The sequence below is a fragment of the Triturus cristatus genome, chromosome 7 (genome assembly GCF_964204655.1).
Source record: "Triturus cristatus chromosome 7, aTriCri1.1, whole genome shotgun sequence".
In the NCBI taxonomy this organism is placed as follows: Eukaryota; Metazoa; Chordata; class Amphibia; order Caudata; family Salamandridae; genus Triturus; species Triturus cristatus.
Window position 1 is genome coordinate 1,438,511,745 of NC_140590.1, and position 25,174 is coordinate 1,438,536,918.

Sequence of the window (25,174 nt, forward strand, 5' to 3'; positions counted from 1 at the left end):
TGCCTCATGTTGAATAATCACTTTTTAAAGCCTCATTGTGACCAAAATTGACATTTTTACAGACTTTTTCTCCTTCTCAGAGGCTTCTATTTCGACCAATTTCAGGCATTAAAATGACTCTAAACAAACTTATTTCAGTTCCAAAAGTGATAATTCACATGCAATAGTCATTTACAGTCAAAAAACTTAAATATTAAAACATTACCATTTTTGACCATCTTGAGAAAATTCGACAGGTCACGGGTCATCGTTTTTCATCAGAAAATTGATTTTTTGGACTGTAGAAAAATTGATTCAAAATGTCATTTGGATGTGCCTCATGTTGAATAACTACTTGTTAAAGCCTCAATGTGACCAAAATTGCCATTTTTACAGACTTTTTCTCCTACTCAGAAGCGTCTATTTCGACCAATTTCAGGCATTAAAGTGACTCTAAACACACTTATTTTAGTTCCAAAAGTGATAATTCACATGCAATAGTCATTTACAGTCAAAAAATTAAATATTAAAACATCACCATTTTTGACCATCTTGAGAAAGTTCGACAGGTCACGGGTCATCGTTTTTCATCAGAAATGTTTTTTTATGGACTGTAGAAAAAATGATTCAAAATGTCATTTAGATTGTGCCTCATGTTGAATAACTACTTTTTAAAGCCTCAATGTGACCAAAATTCCCAATTTTACAGACTTTTTCTCCTACTCAGAAGCTTCTATTTCGACCAATTTCAGGCATTAAAGTGACTCTAAACACACTTATTTTAGTTCCAAAAGTGATAATTCACATGGAATAGTCCTTTACAGTCAAAAAATGAAAAATTAAAAATTACCATTTTTGACCATCTGGAGAAAATTCGACAGGTCACGGATCATCGTTTTTCATCAGAAAATTTATTTTATGGACTGTAGAAAAATTGATTCAAAATATCATTTGAATTGTGCCTCTTGTTGAATAACTAGTTTTTAAAGCCTCAATGTGACCAAAATTGCCATTTTTACAGACTTTTTCTCCTTCTCAGAGGCTTCTATTTTGACCAATTTCAGTCATTAAAATGACTCTAAACACACTTATTTTAGTTCCAAAAGTGATAATTCACATGGAATAGTCATTTACAGTCAAAAAATTAAATATTAAAAAATTACCATTTTTGACCATCTGGAGAAAATTCGACAGGTCACGGATCATCGTTTTTCATCAAAAAATTGATTTTTTGGACGGTTGAAAAATTGATTCAAAATGTCATTTGGATTGTGCCTCATGTTGAATAATCACTTTTTAAAGCCTCATTGTGACCAAAATTGACATTTTTACAGACTTTTTCTCCTTTTCAGAGGCTTCTATTTTGACCAATTTCAGTCATTAAAATGACTCTAAACACACTTATTTTAGTTCCAAAAGTGATAATTCACATGGCATAGTCATTTACAGTCCAAAAATTAAATATTAAAAAATGACCATTATTGACCATCTGGAGAAATTTCGACAGGTCACGGGTCATCGTTTTTCATCAGAAAATTGATTTTTTGGAATGTAGAAAAATTGATTCAAAATGTCATTTGGATTGTGCCTCATGTTGAATAACTACTTGTTAAAGCCTCAATGTGACCAAAATTGCCATTTTTACAGACTTTTTCTCCTACTCAGAAGCTTCTATTTCGACCAATTTCAGGCATTAAAGTGACTCTAAACACACTTATTTTTGTTCCAAAAGTGATGATTCACATACAATAGTTATTTACAGTCAAAATATTAGATATTAAAAATTTGCTATTTTTGACCATCTTGAGAAAGTTCGACAGGTCACGGGTCATCGTTTTTCATCAGAAAAATTATTTTATGGACTGTAGAAAAATTGATTCAAAATGTCATTTGGATTGTGCCTCATGTTGAATAACTACTTGTTAAAGCCTGAATGTGACCAAAATTGCCATTTTTACAGACTTTTTCTCCTACTCAGAAGCATCTATTTCGACCAGTTTCAGGCATTAAAGTGACTCTAAACACACTTATTTTAGTTCCAAAAGTGATAATTCACATGGCATAGTCATTTACAGTCCAAAAATTAAATATTAAAAAATTACCATTTTTGACCATCTGGAGAAATTTCGACAGGTCACGGGTCATCGTTTTTCATCAGAAAATAGATTTTTGGGAATGTAGAAAAATTGATTCAAAATGTCATTTGGATTGTGCCTCATGTTGAATAACTACTTGTTAAAGCCTCAATGTGAGCAAAATTGCCATTTTTACAGACTTTTTCTCCTACTCAGAAGCTTCTATTTCGACCAATTTCAGGCATTAAAGTGACTCTAAACACACTTATTTTTGTTCCAAAAGTGATAATTCACATGCAATAGTTATTTACAGTCAAAATGTTAAATATTAAAAAATTGCTATTTTTGACCATCTGGAGAAAGTTCGACAGGTCACGGGTCATCGTTTTTCATCAGAAAATTGATTTTTTTGACTGTAGAACAATTGATTCAAAATGTCATTTGGATTGTGCCTCATGTTGAATAATCACTTTTTAAAGCCTCATTGTGACCAAAATTGATATTTTTACAGACTTTTTCTCTTTCTCAGAGGCTTCTATTTTGACCAATTTCAGGCATTAAAATTACTCTAAACACACTTATTTCAGTTCCAAAAGTGATAATTCACATGCAATAGTCATTTACAGTCAAAAAATTAAATATTAAAACATTACCATTTTTGACCATCTTGAGAAAATTCGACAGGTCACGGGTCATCGTTTTTCATCAGAAAATTGATTTTTTGGACTGTAGAAAAATTGATTCAAAATGTCATTTGGATGTGCCTCATGTTGAATAACTACTTGTTAAAGCCTCAATGTGACCAAAATTGCCATTTTTACAGACTTTTTCTACTACTCAGAAGCTTCTATTTCAACCAATTTCAGGCATTAAAATGACTCTAAGCACACTTATTTTGGTTCCAAAAGAGATAATTCACATGCAATAGTCATTTACAGTCAAAAAATTCAATATTAAAAAATAACTATTTTTGACCATCTGGAGAAAGTTCGACAGGTCACGGGTCATCGTTTTTCATCAGAAATGTTTTTTTATGGACTGTAGAAAAAATGATTCAAAATGTCATTTAGATTGTGCCTCATGTTGAATAACTACTTTTTAAAGCCTCAATGTGACCAAAATTCCCAATTTTACAGACTTTTTCTCCTACTCAGAAGCTTCTATTTCGACCAATTTCAGGCATTAAAGTGACTCTAAACACACTTATTTTAGTTCCAAAAGTGATAATTCACATGGAATAGTCCTTTACAGTCAAAAAATTAAAAATTAAAAATTACCATTTTTGACCATCTGGAGAAAATTCGACAGGTCACGGATCATCGTTTTTCATCAAAAAATTGATTTTTTGGACTGTATAAAAATTGATTCAAAATGTCATTTGGATTGTGCCTCATGTTGAATAAACACTTTTTAAAGCCTCATTGTGACCAAAATTGACATTTTTACAGACTTTTTCTCCTTCTCAGAGGCTTCTATTTTGACCAATTTCAGTCATTAAAATGACTCTAAACACACTTATTTTAGTTCCAAAAGTGATAATTCACATGCAATAGTCATTTACAGTCAAAAAATTAAATATTAAAACATCACCATTTTTGACCATCTTGAGAAAGTTCGACAGGTCACGGGTCATCGTTTTTCATCAGAAAATTGATTTTTTGGACTGTTGAAAAATTGATTCAAAATGTCATTTGTATTGTGCCTCATGTTGAATAACTTTTTTTAAAGCCTCAATGTGACCAAAATTGCCATTTTTACAGACTTTTTCTACTACTCAGAAGCTTCTATTTCAACCAATTTCAGGCATTAAAATGAATCTAAACACTCGTATTTTGGTTCCAAAAGTGATAATTCACATGCAATAGTCATTTACAGTCAAAAAATAAAATATTAAAAAATTACCATTTTTGACCATCTGGAGAAAATTCGACAGGTCACGGGTCATCGTTTTTCATCAGAAATTTTTTTTTATGGACTGTAGAAAAATTGATTCAAACTATCATTTGAATTGTGCCTCTTGTTGAATAACTAGTTTTTAAAGCCTCAATGTGACCAAAATTGCCATTTTTACAGACTTTTTCTCCTTCTCAGAGGCTTCTATTTTGACCAATTTCAGTCATTAAAATGACTCTAAACACACTTATTTTAGTTCCAAAAGTGATAATTCACATGGAATAGTCATTTACAGTCAAAAAATTAAATATTAAAAAATTACCATTTTTGACCATCTGGAGAAAATTCGACAGGTCACGGATCATCGTTTTTCATCAAAAAATTGATTTTTTGGACGGTTGAAAAATTGATTCAAAATGTCATTTGGATTGTGCCTCATGTTGAATAATCACTTTTTAAAGCCTCATTGTGACCAAAATTGACATTTTTACAGACTTTTTCTCCTTCTCAGAGGCTTCTATTTTGACCAATTTCAGTCATTAAAATGACTCTAAACACACTTATTTTAGTTCCAGAAGTGATAATTCACATGGCATAGTCATTTACAGTCCAAAAATTAAATATTAAAAAATTACCATTATTGACCATCTGGAGAAATTTCGACAGGTCAGGGGTCATCGTTTTTCATTAGAAAATTGATTTTTTGGAATGTAGAAAAATTGATTCAAAATGTCATTTGGATTGTGCCTCATGTTGAATAACTACTTGTTAAAGCCTCAATGTGACCAAAATTGCCATTTTTACAGACTTTTTCTCCTACTCAGAAGCTTTTATTTCGACCAATTTCAGGCATTAAAGTGACTCTAAACACACTTATTTTTGTTCCAAAAGTGATAATTCACATACAATAGTTATTTACAGTCAAAATATTAGATATTAAAAAATTGCTATTTTTGACCATCTGGAGAAAGTTCGACAGGTCACGGGTCATCGTTTTTCATCAGAAAATTGATTTTTTTGACTGTAGAAAAATTGATTCAAAATGTCATTTGGATTGTGCCTCATGTTGAATAATCACTTTTTAAAGCCTCATTGTGACCAAAATTGACATTTTTACAGACTTTTTCTCCTTCTCAGAGGCTTCTATTTTGACCAATTTCAGGCATTAAAATGACTCTAAACACACTTATTTCAGTTCCAAAAGTGATAATTCACATGCAATAGTCATTTACAGTCAAAAAACTTAAATATTAAAACATTACCATTTTTGACCATCTTGAGAAAATTCGACAGGTCACGGGTCATCGTTTTTCATCAGAAAATTGATTTTTTGGACTGTAGAAAAATTGATTCAAAATGTCATTTGGATGTGCCTCATGTTGAATAACTACTTGTTAAAGCCTCAATGTGACCAAAATTGCCATTTTTACAGACTTTTTCTCCTACTCAGAAGCGTCTATTTCGACCAATTTCAGGCATTAAAGTGACTCTAAACACACTTATTTTAGTTCCAAAAGTGATAATTCACATGCAATAGTCATTTACAGTCAAAAAATTAAATATTAAAACATCACCATTTTTGACCATCTTGAGAAAGTTCGACAGGTCACGGGTCATCGTTTTTCATCAGAAATGTTTTTTTATGGACTGTAGAAAAAATGATTCAAAATGTCATTTAGATTGTGCCTCATGTTGAATAACTACTTTTTAAAGCCTCAATGTGACCAAAATTCCCAATTTTACAGACTTTTTCTCCTACTCAGAAGCTTCTATTTCGACCAATTTCAGGCATTAAAGTGACTCTAAACACACTTATTTTAGTTCCAAAAGTGATAATTCACATGGAATAGTCCTTTACAGTCAAAAAATGAAAAATTAAAAATTACCATTTTTGACCATCTGGAGAAAATTCGACAGGTCACGGATCATCGTTTTTCATCAAAAAATTGATTTTTTGGACTGTATAAAAATTGATTCAAAATGTTATTTGGATTGTGCCTCATGTTGAATAATCACTTTTTAAAGCCTCATTGTGACCAAAATTGACATTTTTACAGACTTTTTCTCCTTCTCAGAGGCTTCTATTTTGACCAATTTCAGTCATTAAAATGACTCTAAACACACTTATTTTAGTTCCAAAAGTGATAATTCACATGCAATAGTCATTTACAGTCAAAAAATTAAATATTAAAACATCACCATTTTTGACCATCTTGAGAAAGTTCAACAGGTCACGGGTCATCGTTTTTCATCAGAAAATTGATTTTTTGGACTGTTGAAAAATTGATTCAAAATGTCATTTGTATTGTGCCTCATGTTGAATAACTTTTTTTAAAGCCTCAATGTGACCAAAATTGCCATTTTTACAGACTTTTTCTACTACTCAGAAGCTTCTATTTCAACCAATTTCAGGCATTAAAATGACTCTAAACACTCTTATTTTGGTTCCAAAAGTGATAATTCACATGCAATAGTCATTTACAGTCAAAAAATAAAATATTAAAAAATTACCATTTTTGACCATCTGGAGAAAATTCGACAGGTCACGGGTCATCGTTTTTCATCAGAAAATTTATTTTATGGACTGTAGAAAAATTGATTCAAAATATCATTTGAATTGTGCCTCTTGTTGAATAACTAGTTTTTAAAGCCTCAATGTGACCAAAATTGCCATTTTTACAGACTTTTTCTCCTTCTCAGAGGCTTCTATTTTGACCAATTTCAGTCATTAAAATGACTCTAAACACACTTATTTTAGTTCCAAAAGTGATAATTCACATGGAATAGTCATTTACAGTCAAAAAATTAAATATTAAAAAATTACCATTTTTGACCATCTGGAGAAAATTCGACAGGTCACGGATCATCGTTTTATATCAAAAAATTGATTTTTTGGACGGTTGAAAAATTGATTCAAAATGTCATTTGGATTGTGCCTCATGTTGAATAATCACTTTTTAAAGCCTCATTGTGACCAAAATTGACATTTTTACAGACTTTTTCTCCTTTTCAGAGGCTTCTATTTTGACCAATTTCAGTCATTAAAATGACTCTAAACACACTTATTTTAGTTCCAAAAGTGATAATTCACATGGCATAGTCATTTACAGTCCAAAAATTAAATATTAAAAAATTACCATTATTGACCATCTGGAGAAATTTCGACAGGTCAGGGGTCATCGTTTTTCATCAGAAAATTGATTTTTTGGAATATAGAAAAATTGATTCAAAATGTCATTTGGATTGTGCCTCATGTTGAATAACTACTTGTTAAAGCCTCAATGTGACCAAAATTGCCATTTTTACAGACTTTTTCTCCTACTCAGAAGCTTCTATTTCGACCAATTTCAGGCATTAAAGTGACTCTAAACACACTTATTTTTGTTCCAAAAGTGATGATTCACATTCAATAGTTATTTACAGTCAAAATATTAGATATTAAAAAATTGCTATTTTTGACCATCTTGAGAAAGTTCGACAGGTCACGGGTCATCGTTTTTCATCAGAAAAATTATTTTATGGACTGTAGAAAAATTGATTCAAAATGTCATTTGGATTGTGCCTCATGTTGAATAACTACTTGTTAAAGCCTGAATGTGACCAAAATTGCCATTTTTACAGACTTTTTCTCCTACTCAGAAGCATCTATTTCGACCAGTTTCAGGCATTAAAGTGACTCTAAACACACTTATTTTAGTTCCAAAAGTGATAATTCACATGGCATAGTCATTTACAGTCCAAAAATTAAATATTAAAAAATTACCATTTTTGACCATCTGGAGAAATTTCGACAGGTCACGGGTCATCGTTTTTCATCAGAAAATAGATTTTTGGGAATGTAGAAAAATTGATTCAAAATGTCATTTGGATTGTGCCTCATGTTGAATAACTACTTGTTAAAGCCTCAATGTGAGCAAAATTGCCATTTTTACAGACTTTTTCTCCTACTCAGAAGCTTCTATTTCGACCAATTTCAGGCATTAAAGTGACTCTAAACACACTTATTTTTGTTCCAAAAGTGATAATTCACATGCAATAGTTATTTACAGTCAAAATGTTAAATATTAAAAAATTGCTATTTTTGACCATCTGGAGAAAGTTCGACAGGTCACGGGTCATCGTTTTTCATCAGAAAATTGATTTTTTTGACTGTAGAAAAATTGATTCAAAATGTCATTTGGATTGTGCCTCATGTTGAATAATCACTTTTTAAAGCCTCATTGTGACCAAAATTGATATTTTTACAGACTTTTTCTCTTTCTCAGAGGCTTCTATTTTGACCAATTTCAGGCATTAAAATTACTCTAAACACACTTATTTCAGTTCCAAAAGTGATAATTCACATGCAATAGTCATTTACAGTCAAAAAATTAAATATTAAAACATTACCATTTTTGACCATCTTGAGAAAATTCGACAGGTCACGGGTCATCGTTTTTCATCAGAAAATTGATTTTTTGGACTGTAGAAAAATTGATTCAAAATGTCATTTGGATGTGCCTCATGTTGAATAACTACTTGTTAAAGCCTCAATGTGACCAAAATTGCCATTTTTACAGACTTTTTCTACTACTCAGAAGCTTCTATTTCAACCAATTTCAGGCATTAAAATGACTCTAAGCACACTTATTTTGGTTCCAAAAGAGATAATTCACATGCAATAGTCATTTACAGTCAAAAAATTCAATATTAAAAAATAACTATTTTTGACCATCTGGAGAAAGTTCGACAGGTCACGGGTCATCGTTTTTCATCAGAAATGTTTTTTTATGGACTGTAGAAAAAATGATTCAAAATGTCATTTAGATTGTGCCTCATGTTGAATAACTACTTTTTAAAGCCTCAATGTGACCAAAATTCCCAATTTTACAGACTTTTTCTCCTACTCAGAAGCTTCTATTTCGACCAATTTCAGGCATTAAAGTGACTCTAAACACACTTATTTTAGTTCCAAAAGTGATAATTCACATGGAATAGTCCTTTACAGTCAAAAAATGAAAAATTAAAAATTACCATTTTTGACCATCTGGAGAAAATTCGACAGGTCACGGATCATCGTTTTCATCAAAAAATTGATTTTTTGGACTGTATAAAAATTGATTCAAAATGTTATTTGGATTGTGCCTCATGTTGAATAATCACTTTTTAAAGCCTCATTGTGACCAAAATTGACATTTTTACAGACTTTTTCTCCTTCTCAGAGGCTTCTATTTTGACCAATTTCAGTCATTAAAATGACTCTAAACACACTTATTTTAGTTCCAAAAGTGATAATTCACATGCAATAGTCATTTACAGTCAAAAAATTAAATATTAAAACATCACCATTTTTGACCATCTTGAGAAAGTTCAACAGGTCACGGGTCATCGTTTTTCATCAGAAAATTGATTTTTTGGACTGTTGAAAAATTGATTCAAAATGTCATTTGTATTGTGCCTCATGTTGAATAACTTTTTTTAAAGCCTCAATGTGACCAAAATTGCCATTTTTACAGACTTTTTCTACTACTCAGAAGCTTCTATTTCAACCAATTTCAGGCATTAAAATGACTCTAAACACTCTTATTTTGGTTCCAAAAGTGATAATTCACATGCAATAGTCATTTACAGTCAAAAAATAAAATATTAAAAAATTACCATTTTTGACCATCTGGAGAAAATTCGACAGGTCACGGGTCATCGTTTTTCATCAGAAAATTTATTTTATGGACTGTAGAAAAATTGATTCAAAATATCATTTGAATTGTGCCTCTTGTTGAATAACTAGTTTTTAAAGCCTCAATGTGACCAAAATTGCCATTTTTACAGACTTTTTCTCCTTCTCAGAGGCTTCTATTTTGACCAATTTCAGTCATTAAAATGACTCTAAACACACTTATTTTAGTTCCAAAAGTGATAATTCACATGGAATAGTCATTTACAGTCAAAAAATTAAATATTAAAAAATTACCATTTTTGACCATCTGGAGAAAATTCGACAGGTCACGGATCATCGTTTTTCATCAAAAAATTGATTTTTTGGACGGTTGAAAAATTGATTCAAAATGTCATTTGGATTGTGCCTCATGTTGAATAATCACTTTTTAAAGCCTCATTGTGACCAAAATTGACATTTTTACAGACTTTTTTTCCTTCTCAGAGGCTTCTATTTTGACCAATTTCAGTCATTAAAATGACTCTAAACACACTTATTTTAGTTCCAGAAGTGATAATTCACATGGCATAGTCATTTACAGTCCAAAAATTAAATATTAAAAAATTACCATTATTGACCATCTGGAGAAATTTCGACAGGTCAGGGGTCATCGTTTTTCATTAGAAAATTGATTTTTTGGAATGTAGAAAAATTGATTCAAAATGTCATTTGGATTGTGCCTCATGTTGAATAACTACTTGTTAAAGCCTCAATGTGACCAAAATTGCCATTTTTACAGACTTTTTCTCCTACTCAGAAGCTTCTATTTCGACCAATTTCAGGCATTAAAGTGACTCTAAACACACTTATTTTTGTTCCAAAAGTGATAATTCACATACAATAGTTATTTACAGTCAAAATATTAGATATTAAAAAATTGCTATTTTTGACCATCTGGAGAAAGTTCGACAGGTCACGGGTCATCGTTTTTCATCAGAAAATTGATTTTTTTTACTGTAGAAAAATTGATTCAAAATGTCATTTGGATTGTGCCTCATGTTGAATAATCACTTTTTAAAGCCTCATTGTGACCAAAATTGACATTTTTACAGACTTTTTCTCCTTCTCAGAGGCTTCTATTTTGACCAATTTCAGGCATTAAAATGACTCTAAACACACTTATTTCAGTTCCAAAAGTGATAATTCACATGCAATAGTCATTTACAGTCAAAAAACTTAAATATTAAAACATTACCATTTTTGACCATCTTGAGAAAATTCGACAGGTCACGGGTCATCGTTTTTCATCAGAAAATTGATTTTTTGGACTGTAGAAAAATTGATTCAAAATGTCATTTGGATGTGCCTCATGTTGAATAACTACTTGTTAAAGCCTCAATGTGACCAAAATTGCCATTTTTACAGACTTTTTCTCCTACTCAGAAGCGTCTATTTCGACCAATTTCAGGCATTAAAGTGACTCTAAACACACTTATTTTAGTTCCAAAAGTGATAATTCACATGCAATAGTCATTTACAGTCAAAAAATTAAATATTAAAACATCACCATTTTTGACCATCTTGAGAAAGTTCGACAGGTCACGGGTCATCGTTTTTCATCAGAAAATTGATTTTTTGGACTGTAGAAAAATTGATTCAAAATGTCATTTGTATTGTGCCTCATGTTGAATAACTTTTTTTAAAGCCTCAATGTGACCAAAATTGCCATTTTTACAGACTTTTTCTACTACTCAGAAGCTTCTATTTCAACCAATTTCAGGCATTAAAATGACTCTAAACACTCTTATTTTGGTTCCAAAAGTGATAATTCACATGCAATAGTCATTTACAGTTAAAAAATAAAATATTAAAAAATTACCATTTTTGACCATCTGGAGAAAATTCGACAGGTCACGGGTCATCGTTTTTCATCAGAAAATTTATTTTATGGACTGTAGAAAAATTGATTCAAAATATCATTTGAATTGTGCCTCTTGTTGAATAACTAGTTTTTAAAGCCTCAATGTGACCAAAATTGCCATTTTTACAGACTTTTTCTCCTTCTCAGAGGCTTCTATTTTGACCAATTTCAGTCATTAAAATGACTCTAAACACACTTATTTTAGTTCCAAAAGTGATAATTGACATGGAATAGTCATTTACAGTCAAAAAATTAAATATTAAAAAATTACCATTTTTGACCATCTGGAGAAAATTCGACAGGTCACGGATCATCGTTTTTCATCAAAAAATTGATTTTTTGGACGGTTGAAAAATTGATTCAAAATGTCATTTGGATTGTGCCTCATGTTGAATAATCACTTTTTAAAGCCTCATTGTGACCAAAATTGACATTTTTACAGACTTTTTCTCCTTTTCAGAGGCTTCTATTTTGACCAATTTCAGTCATTAAAATGACTCTAAACACACTTATTTTAGTTCCAAAAGTGATAATTCACATGGCATAGTCATTTACAGTCCAAAAATAAATATTAAAAAATTACCATTATTGACCATCTGGAGAAATTTCGACAGGTCAGGGGTCATCGTTTTTCATCAGAAAATTGATTTTTTGGAATGTAGAAAAATTGATTCAAAATGTCATTTGGATTGTGCCTCATGTTGAATAACTACTTGTTAAAGCCTCAATGTGACCAAAATTGCCATTTTTACAGACTTTTTCTCCTACTCAGAAGCTTCTATTTCGATCAATTTCAGGCATTAAAGTGACTCTAAACACACTTATTTTTGTTCCAAAAGTGATAATTCACATACAATAGTTATTTACAGTCAAAATATTAGATATTAAAAAATTGCTATTTTTGACCATCTTGAGAAAGTTCGACAGGTCACGGGTCATCGTTTTTCATCAGAAAAATTATTTTATGGACTGTAGAAAAATTGATTCAAAATGTCATTTGGATTGTGCCTCATGTTGAATAACTACTTGTTAAAGCCTGAATGTGACCAAAATTGCCATTTTTACAGACTTTTTCTCCTACTCAGAAGCATCTATTTCGACCAGTTTCAGGCATTAAAGTGACTCTAAACACACTTATTTTAGTTCCAAAAGTGATAATTCACATGGCATAGTCATTTACAGTCCAAAAATTAAATATTAAAAAATTACCATTTTTGACCATCTGGAGAAATTTCGACAGGTCACGGGTCATCGTTTTTCATCAGAAAATAGATTTTTGGGAATGTAGAAAAATTGATTCAAAATGTCATTTGGATTGTGCCTCATGTTGAATAACTACTTGTTAAAGCCTCAATGTGAGCAAAATTGCCATTTTTACAGACTTTTTCTCCTACTCAGAAGCTTCGATTTCGACCAATTTCAGGCATTAAAGTGACTCTAAACACACTTATTTTTGTTCCAAAAGTGATAATTCACATGCAATAGTTATTTACAGTCAAAATGTTAAATATTAAAAAATTGCTATTTTTGACCATCTGGAGAAAGTTCGACAGGTCACGGGTCATCGTTTTTCATCAGAAAATTGATTTTTTTGACTGTAGAAAAATTGATTCAAAATGTCATTTGGATTGTGCCTCATGTTGAATAATCACTTTTTAAAGCCTCATTGTGACCAAAATTGATATTTTTACAGACTTTTTCTCTTTCTCAGAGGCTTCTATTTTGACCAATTTCAGGCATTAAAATTACTCTAAACACACTTATTTCAGTTCCAAAAGTGATAATTCACATGCAATAGTCATTTACAGTCAAAAAATTAAATATTAAAACATTACCATTTTTGACCATCTTGAGAAAATTCGACAGGTCACGGGTCATCGTTTTTCATCAGAAAATTGATTTTTTGGACTGTAGAAAAATTGATTCAAAATGTCATTTGGATGTGCCTCATGTTGAATAACTACTTGTTAAAGCCTCAATGTGACCAAAATTGCCATTTTTACAGACTTTTTCTACTACTCAGAAGCTTCTATTTCAACCAATTTCAGGCATTAAAATGACTCTAAGCACACTTATTTTGGTTCCAAAAGAGATAATTCACATGCAATAGTCATTTACAGTCAAAAAATTCAATATTAAAAAATAACTATTTTTGACCATCTGGAGAAAGTTCGACAGGTCACGGGTCATCGTTTTTCATCAGAAATGTTTTTTTATGGACTGTAGAAAAAATGATTCAAAATGTCATTTAGATTGTGCCTCATGTTGAATAACTACTTTTTAAAGCCTCAATGTGACCAAAATTCCCAATTTTACAGACTTTTTCTCCTACTCAGAAGCTTCTATTTCGACCAATTTCAGGCATTAAAGTGACTCTAAACACACTTATTTTAGTTCCAAAAGTGATAATTCACATGGAATAGTCCTTTACAGTCAAAAAATGAAAAATTAAAAATTACCATTTTTGACCATCTGGAGAAAATTCGACAGGTCACGGATCATCGTTTTTCATCAAAAAATTGATTTTTCGGACTGTATAAAAATTGATTCAAAATGTCATTTGGATTGTGCCTCATGTTGAATAATCACTTTTTAAAGCCTCATTGTGACCAAAATTGACATTTTTACAGACTTTTTCTCCTTCTCAGAGGCTTCTATTTTGACCAATTTCAGTCATTAAAATGACTCTAAACACACTTATTTTAGTTCCAAAAGTGATAATTCACATGCAATAGTCATTTACAGTCAAAAAATTAAATATTAAAACATCACCATTTTTGACCATCTTGAGAAAGTTCGACAGGTCACGGGTCATCGTTTTTCATCAGAAAATTGATTTTTTGGACTGTTGAAAAATTGATTCAAAATGTCATTTGTATTGTGCCTCATGTTGAATAACTTTTTTTAAAGCCTCAATGTGACCAAAATTGCCATTTTTACAGACTTTTTCTACTACTCAGAAGCTTCTATTTCAACCAATTTCAGGCATTAAAATGACTCTAAACACTCTTATTTTGGTTCCAAAAGTGATAATTCACATGCAATAGTCATTTACAGTCAAAAAATAAAATATTAAAAAATTACCATTTTTGACCATCTGGAGAAAATTCGACAGGTCACGGGTCATCGTTTTTCATCAGAAAATTTATTTTATGGACTGTAGAAAAATTGATTCAAAATATCATTTGAATTGTGCCTCTTGTTGAATAACTAGTTTTTAAAGCCTCAATGTGACCAAAATTGCCATTTTTACAGACTTTTCCTCCTTCTCAGAGGCTTCTATTTTGACCAATTTCAGTCATTAAAATGACTCTAAACACACTTATTTTAGTTCCAAAAGTGATAATTCACATGGAATAGTCATTTACAGTCAAAAAATTAAATATTAAAAAATTACCATTTTTGACCATCTGGAGAAAATTCGACAGGTCACGGATCATCGTTTTTCATCAAAAAATTGATTTTTTGGACGGTTGAAAAATTGATTCAAAATGTCATTTGGATTGTGCCTCATGTTGAATAATCACTTTTTAAAGCCTCATTGTGACCAAAATTGACATTTTTACAGACTTTTTCTCCTTCTCAGAGGCTTCTATTTTGACCAATTTCAGTCAATAAAATGACTCTAAACACACTTATTTTAGTTCCAGAAGTGATAATTCACATGGCATAGTCATTTACAGTCCAAAAATTAAATATTAAAAAATTACCATTATTGACCATCTGGAGAAATTTCGACAGGTCAGGGGTCATCGTTTTTCATTAGAAAATTGATTTTTTGGAATGTAGAAAAATTGATTCAAAATGTCATTTGGATTGTGCCTCATGTTGAATAACTACTTGTTAAAGCCTCAATGTGACCAAAATTGCCATTTTTACAGACTTTTTCTCCTACTCAGAAGCTTCTATTTCGACCAATTTCAGGCATTAAAGTGACTCTAAACACACTTATTTTTGTTCCAAAAGTGATAATTCACATACAATAGTTATTTACAGTCAAAATATTAGATATTAAAAAATTGCTATTTTTGACCATCTGGAGAAAGTTCGACAGGTCACGGGTCATCGTTTTTCATCAGAAATTTTGATTTTTTGGACTGTAGAAAAATTGATTCAAAATGTCATTTGGATTGTGCCTCATGTTGAATAATCACTTTTTAAAGCCTCATTGTGACCAAAATTGACATTTTTACAGACTTTTTCTCCTTCTCAGAGGCTTCTATTTTGACCAATTTCAGGCATTAAAATGACTCTAAACACACTTATTTCAGTTCCAAAGGTGATAATTCACATGCAATAGTCATTTACAGTCAAAAAACTTAAATATTAAAACATTACCATTTTTGACCATCTTGAGAAAATTCGACAGGTCACGGGTCATCGTTTTTCATCAGAAAATTGATTTTTTGGACTGTAGAAAAATTGATTCAAAATGTCATTTGGATGTGCCTCATGTTGAATAACTACTTGTTAAAGCCTCAATGTGACCAAAATTGCCATTTTTACAGACTTTTTCTCCTACTCAGAAGCGTCTATTTCGACCAATTTCAGGCATTAAAGTGACTCTAAACACACTTATTTTAGTTCCAAAAGTGATAATTCACATGCAATAGTCATTTACAGTCAAAAAATTAAATATTAAAACATCACCATTTTTGACCATCTTGAGAAAGTTCGACAGGTCACGGGTCATCGTTTTTCATCAGAAAATTGATTTTTTGGACTGTAGAAAAATTGATTCAAAATGTCATTTGTATTGTGCCTCATGTTGAATAACTTTTTTTAAAGCCTCAATGTGACCAAAATTGCCATTTTTACAGACTTTTTCTACTACTCAGAAGCTTCTATTTCAACCAATTTCAGGCATTAAAATGACTCTAAACACTCTTATTTTGGTTCCAAAAGTGATAATTCACATGCAATAGTCATTTACAGTCAAAAAATAAAATATTAAAAAATTACCATTTTTGACCATCTGGAGAAAATTCGACAGGTCACGGGTCATCGTTTTTCATCAGAAAATTTTTTTTATGGACTGTAGAAAAATTGATTCAAAATATCATTTGAATTGTGTCTCTTGTTGAATAACAGGTTTTTACAGCCTCAATGTGACCAAAATTGCCATTTTTACAGACTTTTTCTCCTTCTCAGAGGCTCCTATTTTGACCAATTTCAGGCATTAAAATGACTCTAAACACACTTATTTCAGTTCCAAAAGTGATAATTCACATGCAATAGTCATTTACAGTCAAAAAATTAAATATTAAAACATTACCATTTTTGACAATCTTGAGAAAATTCGACAGGTCACGGGTCATCGTTTTTCATCAGAAAATTGATTTTTTGGACTGTTGAACAATTGATTCAAAATGTCATTTGGATTGTGCCTCATGTTGAATAATGACTTTTTAAAGCCTCATGTGACCAAAATTGACATTTTTACAGACTTTTTCTCTTACTCAGAAGCGTCTATTTCGACAAATTTCAGGCATTAAAGTGACTCTAAACACACCTATTTTAGTTCCAAAAGTGATAATTCACATGCAATAGTCATTTACAGTCAAAATATTAAATATTAAAAAATTACCATTTTTGACCAACTGGAGAAAATTCGACAGGTCACAGGTCATCGTTTTTCATCAGAAAATTGATTTTTTTTGACTGTGGAAAAATTGATTCAAAATGTCATTTGGATTGTGCCGCATGTTGAATAACTTTTTTTAAAGCCTCAATGTGACCAAAATTGCCATTTTTACAGACTTTTTCTACTACTCAGAAGCTTCTATTTCAACCAATTTCAGGCATTAAAATGACTCTAAGCACACTTATTTTGGTTCCAAAAGAGATAATTCACATGCAATAGTCATTTACAGTCAAAAAATTAAATATTAAAAAATTACCATTTTTGACCATCTGGAGAAAATTCGACAGGTCACGGATCATCGTTTTTCATCAAAAAATTGATTTTTTGAACTGTTGAAAAATTGATTCAAAATGTCATTTGGATTGTGCCTCATGTTGAATAATCACTTGTTAAAGCCTCAATGTGACCAAAATTGCCATTTTTACAGACTTTTTCTCCTACTCAGAGGCTTCTATTTCGACTAATTTCAGGCATTAAAGTGACTCTAAACACACTTATTTTTGTTCCAAAAGTGATAATTCACATGCAATAGTCATTTACAGTCAAAAAATTAAATATTACAAAATTACCATTTTTGACCATCTTGAGAATGTTCGACAGGTCACGGGTCATCGTTTTTCATCAGAAAATTGATTTTTTGGAATGTAGAAAAATTGATTCAAAATGTCATTTGGATTGTGCCTCATGTTGAATAACTACTTGTTAAAGCCTCAATGTGACCAAAATTGCCATTTTTACAGACTTTTTCTCCTACTCAGAAGCTTCTATTTCGACCAATTTCAGGCATTAAAGTGACTCTAAACACACTTATTTTTGTTCCAAAAGTGATAATTCACATACAATAGTTATTTACAGTCCAAATATTAGATATTAAAAAATTGCTATTTTTGACCATCTGGAGAAAGTTCGACAGGTCACGGGTCATCGTTTTTCATCAGAAAATTGATTTTTTTGACTGTAGAAAAATTGATTCAAAATGTCATTTGGATTGTGCCTCATATTGAATAATCACTTTTTAAAGCCTCATTGTGACCAAAATTGACATTTTTACAGACTTTTTCTCCTTCTCAGAGGCTTCTATTTTGACCAATTTCAGGCATTAAAATGACTCTAAACACACTTATTTCAGTTCCAAAAGTGATAATTCACATGGCATAGTCATTTACAGTCCAAAAACTTAAATATTAAAAAATTACCATTTTTGACCATCTGGAGAAATTTCGACAGGTCAGGGGTCATCGTTTTTCATCAGAAAATTGATTTTTTGGAATGTAGAAAAATTGATTCAAAATGTCATTTGGATTGTGCCTCATGTTGAATAACTACTTGTTAAAGCCTCAATGTGACCAAAATTGCCATTTTTACAGACTTTTTCTCCTACTCAGAAGCTTCTATTTCGACCAATTTCAGGCATTAAAGTGACTCTAAACACACTTATTTTTGTTCCAAAAGTGATAATTCACATACAATAGTTATTTACAGTCCAAATATTAGATATTAAAAAATTGCTATTTTTGACCATCTGGAGAAAGTTCGACAGGTCACGGGTCATCGTTTTTCATCAGAAAATTGATTTTTTTGACTGTAGAAAAATTGATTCAAAATGTCATTTGGATTGTGCCTCATATTGAATAATCACTTTTTAAAGCCTCATTGTGACCAAAATTGACATTTTTACAGACTTTTTCTCCTTCTCAGAGGCTTCTATTTTGACCAATTTCAGGCATTAAAATGACTCTAAACACACTTATTTCAGTTCCAAAAGTGATAATTCACATGGCATAGTCATTTACAGTCCAAAAACTTAAATATTAAAAAATTACCATTTTTGACCATCTGGAGAAATTTCGACAGGTCAGGGGTCATCGTTTTTCATCAGAAAATTGATTTTTTGGAATGTAGAAAAATTGATTCAAAATGTCATTTGGATTGTGCCTCATGTTGAATAACTACTTGTTAAAGCCTCAATGTGACCAAAATTGCCATTTTTACAGACTTTTTCTCCTACTCAGAAGCTTCTATTCGACCAATTTCAGGCATTAAAGTGACTCTAAACACACTTATTTTTGTTCCAAAAGTGATAATTCACATACAATAGTTATTTACAGTCAAAATATTAGATATTAAAAAATTGCTATTTTTGACCATCTGGAGAAAGTTCGACAGGTCACGGGTCATCGTTTTTCATCAGAAAATTGATTTTTTTGACTGTAGAAAAATTGATTCAAAATGTCACTTGGATTGTGCCTCATGTTGAATAATCACTTTTTAAAGCCTCATTGTGACCAAAATTGACATTTTTACAGACTTTTTCTCCTTCTCAGAGGCTTCTATTTTGACCAATTTCAGTCATTAAAATGACTCTAAACACACTTATTTTAGTTCCAAAAGTGATAATTCACATGCAATAGTCATTTACAGTCAAAAAATTAAATATTAAAACATCACCATTTTTGACCATCTTGAGAAAGTTCGACAGGTCACGGGTCATCGTTTTTCATCAGAAAATTGATTTTTTGGACTGTTGAAAAATTGATTCAAAATGTCATTTGTATTGTGCCTCATGTTGAATAACTACTTGTTAAAGCCTCAATGTGACCAAAATTGCCATTTTTACAGACTTTTTCTCCTACTCAGAAGCTTCTATTTCGACCAATTTCAGCCATTAAAGTGACTCTAAACACACTTATTTTTGTTCCAAAAGTGATAATTCACATACAATAGTTATTTACAGTCAAAATATTAGATATTAAAAAATTGCTATTTTTGACCATCTGGAGAAAGTTCGACAGGTCACGGGTCATCGTTTTTCATCAGAAAATTGATTTTTTTGACTGTAGAAAAATTGATTCAAAATGTCACTTGGATTGTGCCTCATGTTGAATAATCACTTTTTAAAGCCTCATTGTGACCAAAATTGACATTTTTACAGACTTTTTCTCCTTCTCAGAGGCTTCTATTTTGACCAATTTCAGTCATTAAAATGACTCTAAACACACTTATTTTAGTTCCAAAAGTGATAATTCACATGCAATAGTCATTTACAGTCAAAAAATTAAATATTAAAACATCACCATTTTTGACCATCTTGAGAAAGTTCGACAGGTCACGGGTCATCGTTTTTCATCAGAAAATTGATTTTTTGGACTGTTAAAAAATTGATTCAAAATGTCATTTGTATTGTGCCTCATGTTGAATAACTTTTTTTAAAGCCTCAATGTGACCAAAATTGCCATTTTTACAGACTTTTTCTACTACTCAGAAGCTTCTATTTCAACCAATTTCAGGCATTAAAATGACTCTAAACACTCTTATTTTGGTTCCAAAAGTGATAATTCACATGCAATAGTCATTTACAGTCAAAAAATAAAATATTAAAAAATTACCATTTTTGACCATCTGGAGAAAATTCGACAGGTCACGGGTCATCGTTTTTCATCAGAAAATGTATTTTATGGACTGTAGAAAAATTGATTCAAAATATCATTTGAATTGTGCCTCTTGTTGAATAACTAGTTTTTAAAGCCTCAATGTGACCAAAATTGCCATTTTTACAGACTTTTTCTCCTTCTCAGAGGCTTCTATTTTGACCAATTTCAGTCATTAAAATGAGTCTAAACACACTTATTTTAGTTCCAAAAGTGATAATTCACATGGAATAGTCATTTACAGTCAAAAAATTAAATATTAAAAAATTACCATTTTTGACCATCTGGAGAAAATTCGACAGGTCACGGATCATCGTTTTTCATCAAAAAATTGATTTTTTGGACGGTTGAAAAATTGATTCAAAATGTCATTTGGATTGTGCCTCATGTTGAATAATCACTTTTTAAAGCCTCATTGTGACCAAAATTGACATTTTTACAGACTTTTTCTCCTTTTCAGAGGCTTCTATTTTGACCAATTTCAGTCATTAAAATGACTCTAAACACACTTATTTTAGTTCCAAAAGTGATAATTCACATGGCATAGTCATTTACAGTCCAAAAATTAAATATTAAAAAATTACCATTATTGACCATCTGGAGAAATTTCGACAGGTCAGGGGTCATCGTTTTTCATCAGAAAATTGATTTTTTGGAATGTAGAAAAATTGATTCAAAATGTCATTTGGATTGTGCCTCATGTTGAATAACTACTTGTTAAAGCCTCAATGTGACCAAAATTGCCATTTTTACAGACTTTTTCTCCTACTCAGAAGCTTCTATTTCGACCAATTTCAGGCATTAAAGTGACTCTAAACACACTTATTTTTGTTCCAAAAGTGATAATTCACATACAATAGTTATTTACAGTCAAAATATTAGATATTAAAAAATTGCTATTTTTGACCATCTTGAGAAAGTTCGACAGGTCACGGGTCATCGTTTTTCATCAGAAAAATTATTTTATGGACTGTAGAAAAATTGATTCAAAATGTCATTTGGATTGTGCCTCATGTTGAATAACTACTTGTTAAAGCCTGAATGTGACCAAAATTGCCATTTTTACAGACTTTTTCTCCTACTCAGAAGCATCTATTTCGACCAGTTTCAGGCATTAAAGTGACTCTAAACACACTTATTTTAGTTCCAAAAGTGATAATTCACATGGCATAGTCATTTACAGTCCAAAAATTAAATATTAAAAAATTACCATTTTTGACCATCTGGAGAAATTTCGACAGGTCACGGGTCATCGTTTTTCATCAGAAAATAGATTTTTTGGAATGTAGAAAAATTGATTCAAAATGTCATTTGGATTGTGCCTCATGTTGAATAACTACTTGTTAAAGCCTCAATGTGAGCAAAATTGCCATTTTTACAGACTTTTTCTCCTACTCAGAAGCTTCTATTTCGACCAATTTCAGGCATTAAAGTGACTCTAAACACACTTATTTTTGTTCCAAAAGTGATAATTCACATGCAATAGTTATTTACAGTCAAAATGTTAAATATTAAAAAATTGCTATTTTTGACCATCTGGAGAAAGTTCGACAGGTCACGGGTCATCGTTTTTCATCAGAAAATTGATTTTTTTGACTGTAGAAAAATTGATTCAAAATGTCATTTGGATTGTGCCTCATGTTGAATAATCACTTTTTAAAGCCTCATTGTGACTAAAATTGATATTTTTACAGACTTTTTCTCTTTCTCAGAGGCTTCTATTTTGACCAATTTCAGGCATTAAAATTACTCTAAACACACTTATTTCAGTTCCAAAAGTGATAATTCACATGCAATAGTCATTTACAGTCAAAAAGTTAAATATTAAAACATTACCATTTTTGACCATCTTGAGAAAATTCGACAGGTCACGGGTCATCGTTTTTCATCAGAAAATTGATTTTTTGGACTGTAGAAAAATTGATTCAAAATGTCATTTGGATGTGCCTCATGTTGAATAACTACTTGTTAAAGCCTCAATGTGACCAAAATTGCCATTTTTACAGACTTTTTCTACTACTCAGAAGCTTCTATTTCAACCAATTTCAGGCATTAAAATGACTCTAAGCACACTTATTTTGGTTCCAAAAGAGATAATTCACATGCAATAGTCATTTACAGTCAAAAAATTCAATATTAAAAAATAACTATTTTTGACCATCTGGAGAAAGTTCGACAGGTCACGGGTCATCGTTTTTCATCAGAAATGTTTTTTATGGACTGTAGAAAAAATGATTCAAAATGTCATTTAGATTGTGCCTCATGTTGAATAACTACTTTTTAAAGCCTCAATGTGACCAAAATTCCCAATTTTACAGACTTTTTCTCCTACTCAGAAGCTTCTATTTCGACCAATTTCAGGCATTAAAGTGACTCTAAACACACTTATTTTAGTTCCAAAAGTGATAATTCACATGGAATAGTCCTTTACAGTCAAAAAATTAAAAATTAAAAATTACCATTTTTGACCATCTGGAGAAAATTCGACAGGTCACGGATCATCGTTTTTCATCAAAAAATTGATTTTTTGGACTGTATAAAAATTGATTCAAAATGTCATTTGGATTGTGCCTCATGTTGAATAATCACTTTTTAAAGCCTCATTGTGACCAAAATTGACATTTTTACAGACTTTTTCTCCTTCTCAGAGGCTTCTATTTTGACCAATTTCAGTCATTAAAATGACTCTAAACACACTTATTTTAGTTCCAAAAGTGATAATTCACATGCAATAGTCATTTACAGTCAAAAAATTAAATATTAAAACATCACCATTTTTGACCATCTTGAGAAAGTTCGACAGGTCACGGGTCATCGTTTTTCATCAGAAAATTGATTTTTTGGACTGTTGAAAAATTGATTCAAAATGTCATTTGTATTGTGCCTCATGTTGAATAACTTTTTTTAAAGCCTCAATGTGACCAAAATTGCCATTTTTACAGACTTTTTCTACTACTCAGAAGCTTCTATTTCAACCAATTTCAGGCATTAAAATGACTCTAAACACTCTTATTTTGGTTCCAAAAGTGATAATTCACATGCAATAGTCATTTACAGTCAAAAAATAAAATATTAAAAAATTACCATTTTTGACCATCTGGAGAAAATTCGACAGGTCACGGGTCATCGTTTTTCATCAGAAAATTTATTTTATGGACTGTAGAAAAATTGATTCAAAATATCATTTGAATTGTGCCTCTTGTTGAATAACTAGTTTTTAAAGCCTCAATGTGACCAAAATTGCCATTTTTACAGACTTTTTCTCCTTCTCAGAGGCTTCTATTTTGACCAATTTCAGTCATTAAAATGACTCTAAACACACTTATTTTAGTTCCAAAAGTGATAATTCACATGGAATAGTCATTTACAGTCAAAAAATTAAATATTAAAAAATTACCATTTTTGACCATCTGGAGAAAATTCGACAGGTCACGGATCATCGTTTTTCATCAAAAAATTGATTTTTTGGACGGTTGAAAAATTGATTCAAAATGTCATTTGGATTGTGCCTCATGTTGAATAATCACTTTTTAAAGCCTCATTGTGACCAAAATTGACATTTTTACAGACTTTTTCTCCTTCTCAGAGGCTTCTATTTTGACCAATTTCAGTCATTAAAATGACTCTAAACACACTTATTTTAGTTCCAGAAGTGATAATTCACATGGCATAGTCATTTACAGTCCAAAAATTAAATATTAAAAAATTACCATTATTGACCATCTGGAGAAATTTCGACAGGTCAGGGGTCATCGTTTTTCATTAGAAAATTGATTTTTTGGAATGTAGAAAAATTGATTCAAAATGTCATTTGGATTGTGCCTCATGTTGAATAACTACTTGTTAAAGCCTCAATGTGACCAAAATTGCCATTTTTACAGACTTTTTCTCCTACTCAGAAGCTTCTATTTCGACCAATTTCAGGCATTAAAGTGACTCTAAACACACTTATTTTTGTTCCAAAAGTGATAATTCACATACAATAGTTATTTACAGTCAAAATATTAGATATTAAAAAATTGCTATTTTTGACCATCTGGAGAAAGTTCGACAGGTCACGGGTCATCGTTTTTCATCAGAAAATTGATTTTTTTGACTGTAGAAAAATTGATTCAAAATGTCATTTGGATTGTGCCTCATGTTGAATAATCACTTTTTAAAGCCTCATTGTGACCAAAATTGACATTTTTACAGACTTTTTCTCCTTCTCAGAGGCTTCTATTTTGACCAATTTCAGGCATTAAAATGACTCTAAACACACTTATTTCAGTTCCAAAAGTGATAATTCACATGCAATAGTCATTTACAGTCAAAAAACTTAAATATTAAAACATTACCATTTTTGACCATCTTGAGAAAATTCGACAGGTCACGGGTCATCGTTTTTCATCAGAAAATTGATTTTTTGGACTGTAGAAAAATTGATTCAAAATGTCATTTGGATGTGCCTCATGTTGAATAACTACTTGTTAAAGCCTCAATGTGACCAAAATTGCCATTTTTACAGACTTTTTCTCCTACTCAGAAGCGTCTATTTCGACCAATTTCAGGCATTAAAGTGACTCTAAACACACTTATTTTAGTTCCAAAAGTGATAAT